Raw genomic sequence first — 9350 nt, forward strand, 5'->3', positions numbered from 1 at the left:
GCATCTATCATGCTTTTGCACACACTAGATCCACCTCCCACGAGCTTGTTTTTGTGACCAGGTGGTCAACACACATGCTGTGACCAGGTGCTCAAACTCCCATATTCTGTTCGTTTCCAGCCAAGCGTAATTTAGATCCTCTCCGTTCAACAAATTCTTTTTTCCAGAATAGTTGATGCTGGTGCTAAAGCAAACAATACAATCATGAGAAATAGAAACAGATGTAACAGATGCTCTTACGTGGAATCTGTAAGTTATGACTAGAGCCCTCTACTGGATTGGAGAGGCAGGTCACGTTTTATAGGATACACAGTTGATTGTACCAATTGTCTGGAATTACTTTGCAGTATCCACAGAGTGAGAACCAGACACTCCACGTGAATCTGATTGGACTGGGGAAACCCCTCCTTCACACAAATGGCAAGCCAGAAGGGTTGGACTGGGATTTTCAAAAGACCATGAGGTATTTGGGTACCTAAATCCCTTCAACTTCATGGAGTTTGGCACCTAATGAAAATTCTGACCTTAACCCAAAAGGCTTCCATCCTTTTACCCTTTTTATTGAATATGGCGTGTTGCCTTCCCTTGACCCAAAATTGGTTTTCATAGGGGTGGCTCAGTGGTGGGCTGATATGCTGCCAGATGGCCCCCTTTTGTGAGTAGATCCTGGCTCATTCCTGGACAGGAATGGCTTGTCTGTGCTAGAAAACTGCTTTGAGTTGGAGCCCTTCCGTAAGGAGTTGTGTTAACATGACTTGGTGCTCACTGCAAAATCCCAGTCAATAAGATCTGTTAATATAACCCCACAAGGGAGAGTCCTATCTCCAAGTAATTCCGTAGTGAAGAGGAGACCGAAGGGCTGGTAGCTTGGCAGGGGCCATGTGCTGAGAGACATAGGACCTTACGTTGTCTAGCCTCTTATTTGGCTGACATAAGAGCTACAGTGATGGATGCTGGAGGGGCAGGTTGGTTCGTCTGCTCCAGAGCTTAAGGGAGGGAATGGGAATGTAACCACTTACAATTGTGGGGGAGGGTGACCTTAGTTTCCTCAGGAGGAAACACCTTTCCACCCACAAATCAAACCTTACTAATAAAAGCTGCGAGTGGTTTCACATCCAGCAGCCTCATTGTTCTGCATCAGGGTTGTTAATGTTCCAAATTCCCTTACTGCAACTTCAGCCCTTGTCATTCCTTCCAGAGGGGATTGACGTAGACCCTATCTTATGTCTCAGAGCAAGTCTTTTCCTATCCGTGCTATTCCTCAGTGACGTAGAATTAAAGGAGAAATCAAACCCTTAAATGACCACCATTACAATGGCAGCTCTGTGCTGCTTTAGCGAAAGCAGAGTCGGTAACATACCAGCTCCTCTGAAAACCCTTTTCTGGCAGAATGTGAGATACAGCTGAGTGAGCACTACGAGGCTCTTAGGGCAGGAACAGACCCATCCTATCCTGGCAGGAAAGCAGGAGGGTCCAACTCTGTCTGCGCTGAGAACACAAGACCAGCATTGAAGTTGTTCTGCTGCTACCAGTAAGTGTGTGAAATCCCAGGCTGTCTGGAAGATTTAAACTGAAAACAGCCGTTCACCTCCCCACCTCCAGCTGTGCAAATAGTTCCCCGAGCAATTGGCAACACAGGTTTGGATGCTCAGCCCGGGTTGATCGGTTGGGATAAGCTGGGCCAGTAGGTGGCTTCCACTGAATCCAGATACCACGTGGCCACTTCCACTGTCGACTTTCTAGGTTTTAGGTTGCTGGGGGAAACAACAAGCCAAATGGTGGTGGGCACGTTGGGGGCAATAAACACCGTATGACCTGAATGCAAAGAAAGGGATGTGAGAACCCCAACAAAACAAAACTGCATCCACTGGCATATGAGCAACCTCAGCCCCATTTCGGTTTCCAGGCAAAGGATCTTGAGCTGCTGCTCCCCACAACTCGTATGTACCCAGTCTGGCTCCTCCTCGTTATTAAGGGGCTGCGTGGGAATCATGACACCCTTTTCCATGCAAACTGTCACAAAGAGGCAGTCACAGTCCTGCTAGCGTTCCAGACCCCAGTGGCTTCTGAGCATCCCGGACTGCAATCTAACCATCTTTTCGCTGTGTGGATTTGCCTGTCTTCCCAGGGCCGGCACCAGCACAGCAAGCAGTTGCTTGGGGCGGCCAATGGAAAGGGGCGGCACGTCCGGCTCTTCGGCGGCAATTCAGCGGCGGGTCCCTTAGTCCCTCTCGGAGGGAAGGACTTGCCGCCGATTGCAATCATGGCTTTTTTTTTTTCGCCACTTGGGGCGGCAAAAACGCTGGAGCCAGCCCTGCGTCTTCCTGTCTGGATTGCCTTGAGTTTTCTTTCCAGCGAGAGCCCTTCTGCTCTGGACCGCTGGGAAGAAGAGTGTTCTCAGTTTCCAGAAAACAAGCTTTGAATAGAATTTTTTTTTTTTTTTTTTTAAATGGCCACTCCCTTGGTTCTAACCCAAAGAGTCTCTTTCTCCTTGGAGGTTGTTTCGGTAGCGCCTGACCCTCCTTCCTGACCCAGTCACCCGCCTTGTAAGTTCCCTCTTTCTCCTCTGTGCCCTCTTCTGCTCCCCTGATACCCACACTCTACCCTTTGTGGCATGGAGATCTCTAATCCAGGGGAGAGCATCAATTAGTTTGCAAGAGCACCAGGGCTGACGAGATGGGGGGAAGCCGGTAGAAATTACCGGGGCCCGGCGGTCTGGAAGGGGCCCCGGAGCCCGGCTTCGTCGGCCCTGTTTAGCCGGTCCGCCCTTGCTGGGGGGCCCGAACCCGCTCTCGGCGGCCCTGAAGAGCACAAGCAACTCTGCTTGCTTCTGTGGGATGCTCTGCATTTAGCTCAACAGCTGACACACAGGGCCATAATTGCATAATATCTCTGCAGGAGGGAGCTTTGGGAAGGAGCATCGTGCCAAAGGGTGACCCAGGGCTCCTGCATTGGAAGAGAAATGACAAAAATGAGACACATGTGCAGCAGAGGGGAGGGTAAATTTAAGACTTTGGCATCTGGGCAAGTGGCATAGAGGCAACGGTCCAACAGCATTGCGTAGCCCTGAGCGCTAAGATACCGGAGTGGAGAAAGGGACCGATACAAGCAGCAGGGTTAAATAACCTCTCACCCCACCCCACCCTGTGGGCTAGCATGGACGAGGGGATAGGGAGGTCAGGCTACAGCGCACAGATCAGTGTCGAGAGGGGGCCTCTTAATGGCTCTGCGAGCTTGGACAAATCACTTCATCTCTTTGCTGCTGCTCCTGCCTCGTTCTAGAGGCAGTGATTCCAGCCCGTAATTCTGGAGTTGGCAATTCCCTAGTTCCTTCTGGTAATTCCAGCTCCATCTAACTTCCCCTCCCTGCCCTTTAAGGGAATCTAGAATGTAGTTTCACATTCCAGGTTTCCTGGCATCGGTTATCCTTCATTTCAACTACAATGTAAATCCCAGATCAGAGAGAAGATACCATTAAACGTTTGCGCTTCTGCTTGTCATTAATCTTCCCTGAAGTGATGATTAGAAGTTAAAAATACCATCTCTGTGTTAGGGTTTTTTTTTTTTCATCTTGCTTTACTTTGATTTGCGCTCAACCTGTCGTTTCAGCTAATTGGAGTTTCAGGTTTAGTTGGCTGGGTTTCTCTGGCGTTTTGGGACTTCACATACAGAGCACAGGCCAGCTGAGGCACTGAGCTGCGCGCTGACAGACTGTTGTTTCTCCTGGTCTTGTGGCTGGTAATCAACAAAGACTGCCCTGGAGTGAGTTGTAGCTTGAGCATCCTCTGTTGTGAATTCCATCTGTGCATGAAACCTGAAGCCACAGAGCAGGAGAATGAAAATGCCCAGTGTGCTTCTTGCTGTGAAACTGCTCTCTCTAACCAAGACTTGCAGCTGTTCAAACAAGTTATTTATTTATAGTTTCATAGCACCAAGACTGCTCAGTGAGGTTCAGGGCCACATTGTGCTACAAACACAGAGGAAGAGGTAGCTCATCCCCTGAACCATGTGCAGTTAAGATGACAAACATAGGAAGGGTTGTAGAAAGGAGAGATTGAAATAGGTGCCCATGCTATGTACGCTGATTGAGATCCCCAGTTGTCCCTCTGCCTGGCCGTAATTGGCTGATTTTTTTTACAGGAGTCCAGTAGAAGTGAGACTTTGGGAGTGGTTTGAAGATGGCAGTTCAGGGAGAGTTTCTCTCACCCAAGGGGCAGCATGGATGACGTGAAGAAGGCTGATAAACTAGTGAACTATACTGATGTCATCTAAGCACAGGGGGTGACCTGATGAATGGATGAGCAGAAAGGAGCAGAGGTATGAAGGGCCTTGAAGATGAGGGCAAGCGGCTTGGATATGAAGGGGAGCCGGTGGAGGTATTCAAAGGGGGGGCAGCGAGGCTGCCACAGCGCTCTATGGACGATGATCTTAGCATATGTTTTGCATGGACTGGAGAAGGGTGAAGTGGATGTCAGGCTAAGGAAGAGGTGCTTACGGTAATAGGCAGGAGACAATATGGGGCTTGGGTGAGTTTTTTGGCCATCTAGACTGAAAATTAAAACCGGGCCTCACGAACGTGACGGAAGGAAAGGCAGCGACAAAGCTGAGATGTGCTGAGCAAGAGAAGGAGAGCAGTCGGAAATGACCTTGAGATTACAGGCATGAGTTTCCTATAAAGAGAGAGTCTCATCCATGACCAGTGCTGTGGAGGAAATGCCCTAGGTGACAGCGATCAGCATTCCAAAGCGCCGGGTAGCTTCCTGTGTGAGAGAGGCTACGGGGAGGCAGTGGACAAACCTGACCGCTTTGTGGTTAACAAAACAAATAGGAATCTGTCCATGCATCTCCCAGAAGTAACGGTGGAGAGTCGGGAAATGGATTTGCTAACACAGGATGGAAGGGAACTAAAAAACCCCAAAAGCCATAAATCATTCTGACTTGGGCTGTTCTCACACAATCCAATTCCAGGATGTTTACGTAGGACTTCCTTTGCCATCAGGAGAAAGTAAGCCATCAAAGATCCATTAATTATCTAGGCGTCCAGGGAAAAGAATACGCCATCAACCAGCAGCCCCCTGCATCGAGTGCTCTGCTGGGAAGTCACTTGCTCTACAGACCTCTCCAGTCTCTGTAAGAACATCCAAGAGCCAGGAGTCCTCCTCTGTAGAGCTTGGTGATGGGAAACTGGAGAGGCCTCCATGGAGAGCCAAACCAGCTGATGCCTGTTGCTTCCTGAAGCTGCTGCAATTCCCAGATAGCCCAGGTCCCACAGTGGGTGAAGCAGACCCACCTGAGTGGGATGTAGGCAGCAGTGATCCCCCGTGTCTCCCTGGAGAGGCAGATCATTAAAGTAGAAGCAGGAGCGGAGAATATATAGCAGTCACAAGACCAAGCACCAGCACTGAGGCTAGGAACTATCTCTGTGGCATGCGTGAGAGAGAGGATGTCAGGAGAAATTCTTCATAACGTTACCGACACCATTGCAAGAGACACCCACCCCTTCACAGAAAGCGCCATCGGCTAACCCCTCCTTTGTCCATGAGCAGCTACTGTCCTGTGTGTAAACACGGATTCCTTACGCAAGGGGATCTGGCATCCTGTTCTGGGTCGCTTCCCTTCCTGCCTTAATAATGTATCTTTGCAACCTCAGCACTTCTGGAGAGTTGCATCCTTGACTGACAAGACCAGTTCTTCCTGTACGGCCCATGGCCGCCACTTAGCCTCTGTAACGGGGAGGTCACCTCCAAGTTCCTTAACTCCTGCTCCTTTCTACAGCCGGACTCTTGGAGGTACAGGAACTGAGCGCTCAGGGAAGAAACCCGCATTGGTTTGCTTGTGAGATGCATTGACAGATGTTTCAGCTGGTACCTCTCACTTTCATTCAGTCCTGGGCTTTCTCTCTATTGCTCCACCAAAGTCCCCTCCTTGCCCTCGCCAGAGTGGGATGCAACAGTCATCTTTGGCAGGGGCCAGGAGAGTGTCTCTGTGTTGGTAAGGCTTTCCTCTCGCAGCTCACCAGGAAAGTCAGACCCTAGATCAGTGGTTCTTAACCTATTTACCATTGTGGGCTGCATATGCCGCTCTCTGTGTTGTGTGGGCCACATCCCTACATCTATACACTGCCTGTATGGCCCTGAAGATGTCACATGGGCCACAACTGTGTGCTGATTGGGCCATAACTGGGCCGCAGGTTGAGAACCATTTCCCTAAATGGAACCACTTCCTGGGCTGGAATGGAGTCTTGTTACCAGATTTGCCTGTTACTTTGGGGTATGCTCATGTATTAGGGTTACTCTTCCTGGGGGGGAGGGAGAGGGTCTGTACTTCTATCAATGTACTGCTTGTCACTTGTGTTCTCATATGGAGCTCTACTTCTCCCTGCTGCAAGTTCATAGAATCATAGACTATCAGGGTTGGAAGGGACCTCAGGAGGTCATCTAGTCCAACCCCCTGCTCAAAGCTGGACCAATTCCCAACTAAATCATCCCAGCCAGGGCTTTGTCAAGCCTGACCTAAAAACCTCTAAGGAAGGAGATTCCACCACCTCCCTAGGGAACCCATTCCAGTGCTTCACCACCCTCCTAGTGAAAAAGTTTTTCCAAATATCCAACCTAGACCTCCCTCACTGCAACTTGAGACCATTGCTCCTTGTTCTGTCATCTGCCACCACTGAGAACAGTCTAGATCCATCCTCTTTGGAACCCCCCTTCAGGTAGTTGAAAGCAGCTATCAAATCCCCCCTCATTCTTGTCTTCTGCAGACTAAACAATCCCAGTTCCCTCAGCCTCTCCTCATAAGTCATGTGCTCCAGCCCAAATCGTTCCCTCCCACTCGAGCTATCCACGGTCCCCAGGGCTGTGTTCTTCCAGCCGCAGAATCAGCTGAACACACACACACACGTTAACCAAGTGCGGCTGAGAGGAGCAGGTTATGCAGCACTTCCAAGCTGCCACCCTCATGTGTCCCAGGTTCAGCGCGTCTCTATCCCCACTTTCACATTACGATTGTTCTGGTAGTAACCCACTTGATGAGCAAACCCCACAGGATTTTTGGGTGCTGCAGGGATCTTTAACTTAGGTACAAGGAGAGTTGCTGCAGAGCGAATGGGGAAGCCAAAAAAAAACCACCCACCTGGGGGGTGGGAGAGAGAAGCAACCAGCTGAACCATGAAAGTTATTACCAGGTAATAACCATACAAGGGGAGCCAAACAAACCAAACAGTTGTTATATTCAATCTAACTTAAATTGGATTATAAAAGGCAGGATTTAGAAAAGTATAACGGATCACACAAGTCAGGGTCAGAAGGCTACACCTAGAGTGAGATAGCGGGGTTCTCTCCGTGAAGCATGAATCAATTGGAGGTCCCAGGTGATGGTGGTAGCTGAGGGTCCGGAGTGCTGGAGACAGGCAGAGCCCCCAACACGATCAGTCAGGAGAAGATGAAGTCCCAATGGAACAGATACAGATGTTGGATTCACTTACTTGAGCATGGGTAGGGGTTTTTGTAGGGAAACCATGGTTCAAGGGAGAACACTAGATTTGTTTATGGGTAAACTGATGACTCAAGGGAGTATCCCAAAGTTGTTTTGTTCAGGCTAGACAATAGGAACGGATCATTCCGGGCTATGGGCGGTGTTCCTTCTAGGGAGCTCACAATGCAATTAGGGAACGTCACTATTTTGGATCCCAATAACGGATTTATTACTAGGATTGGTCTGATAACTACTGAGCTGGGTGTGCGCAGGTGTGGGTTTATTGACATCTGCAGCAGAGATCCCCCATCATGCCGTGCTTCCCTGCTTTTCTGGTCCCAGAGTTCCGTGCGGTTCTTGCCTTGGAACCTCTGTTCTCCATTTTGTATGCTCATGGGGATGCCTCCCTGTCCCATCTTCGATGCAAATGAGGTTAGGGGAGTTCCCTTAATCCTGTCATCCTTGTCCCAGGGGTTTAGGTGTGTCTCCCACATTGGGTTACCATACGTCTGGATTTTCCTGGACATGTCCGGCTTTTTGGTCCTCAAATCCCCGTCCGGGAGGAATTTCCAAAAAGCCGAACATGTCCGGGGAAAATAGGGAGGCATGGTAAGGGGACCGCCTCCTCCCCGAGGTTCAACTTTCCCGGCTCCCACCACTCTCACCAGTGCAGCAGTAGCCGGAGCCCGGGAGGAGGCGGCTGCGAGCTGGGATGCCGGCGCCGGGCTGGAGCCGCTCGGCCGGAGCAACTGGGGCCAGGGGTGCTCGGCCGCTGGCTGGTGGCCGGAACCGGGGCCCAAGGTGGGGCTGGGGGTGCTCAGCCGGCACCCCAGGGCCTGAGCCAGGCCGGAGCCGCCAGGGCCGGAGCCGCCAGGGCCAGAGCCTCTTGGCCAGCCGCCGGAGGGAGCCGCTCGGCTGGGGGGGCCGGACTGGGCTGCGTCTCCTCGCACCCCCCCAAACTCCAGATTACCTGCTGCCTGCCTGTTTCAGGTTTCCCGCGAACATTTGATTCGCGGGAAGCAGGGGAGGGGGAGGAGCAGGGGGACGGAGCGTTCAGGGGAGGGGGCAGAGTTGGGGTGGGGACTTTGGGGAAGGGGTGGAGTTGGGCAGGGAAGGGGCGGAGTTGGGGCAGGGCCGGGGGCGGGAGTGTCCTCTTTTTCAGGCACTCCAATATGGTAACCCTACTCCCACGGCCTTTTCATTGCTTTTTGTAAGTCTGGCTTCTGATCGGTTTTGGTTCAAGCAAAGGCTGGGGGATGGGGGGGGAGGTCTTTCGTGAGTCAGGCTGGGTACTGCGCCCTGGTTCGCCAAGAACACAGAGCTAACAGGTAACAGTCTCCCTGTTCATCCTGATCTGTATGCCGTGGTGGTGGAGCCGTGTTGGTCTCAGAATATTAGAGACACAAGGTGGGGGAGGTAATACGTCCTGTGGGTGAAAAAGACAAGTTTTCAAGGGTGCACAGAGTTCGTCTCCAGAAGCTCGGAGTGAGCTCAAAAGCTTGTCTCACCAACAGAAGTGGGTCCAATAAAAGATATTCCCTCCCCTGCCTTGTCATTCTGATCTGTGTCAACTAAGTCCAACCCTGGCCTGGAAAGTACCCACCTCTGCTTGACATGAGCTGCAGGCTTCCCTTTGCTGTTCCTTTCCTTGGAGAAATTCACTAAAGGATCCTGGTCTTTTCTTTCTGCTAAATGGGTACCAGGAACTTCCCCATCATCCTCTTTAATTCTTCAGCGTCAGGAAGAGGATCCTTTTGAGGGGCTGATAATGGGGGTGATCATTTCCCTCCTGGGACTGTTGTAGGCACATAGGTGTACCCTCTGAATCCCGCTGTAGTTACTGGCTGTAACTACAATTGTTACCGGGCCGGACAAAC

This window comes from Malaclemys terrapin, chromosome 24 (assembly GCF_027887155.1).
Source record: "Malaclemys terrapin pileata isolate rMalTer1 chromosome 24, rMalTer1.hap1, whole genome shotgun sequence".
NCBI classification, from domain to species: domain Eukaryota; kingdom Metazoa; phylum Chordata; order Testudines; family Emydidae; genus Malaclemys; species Malaclemys terrapin.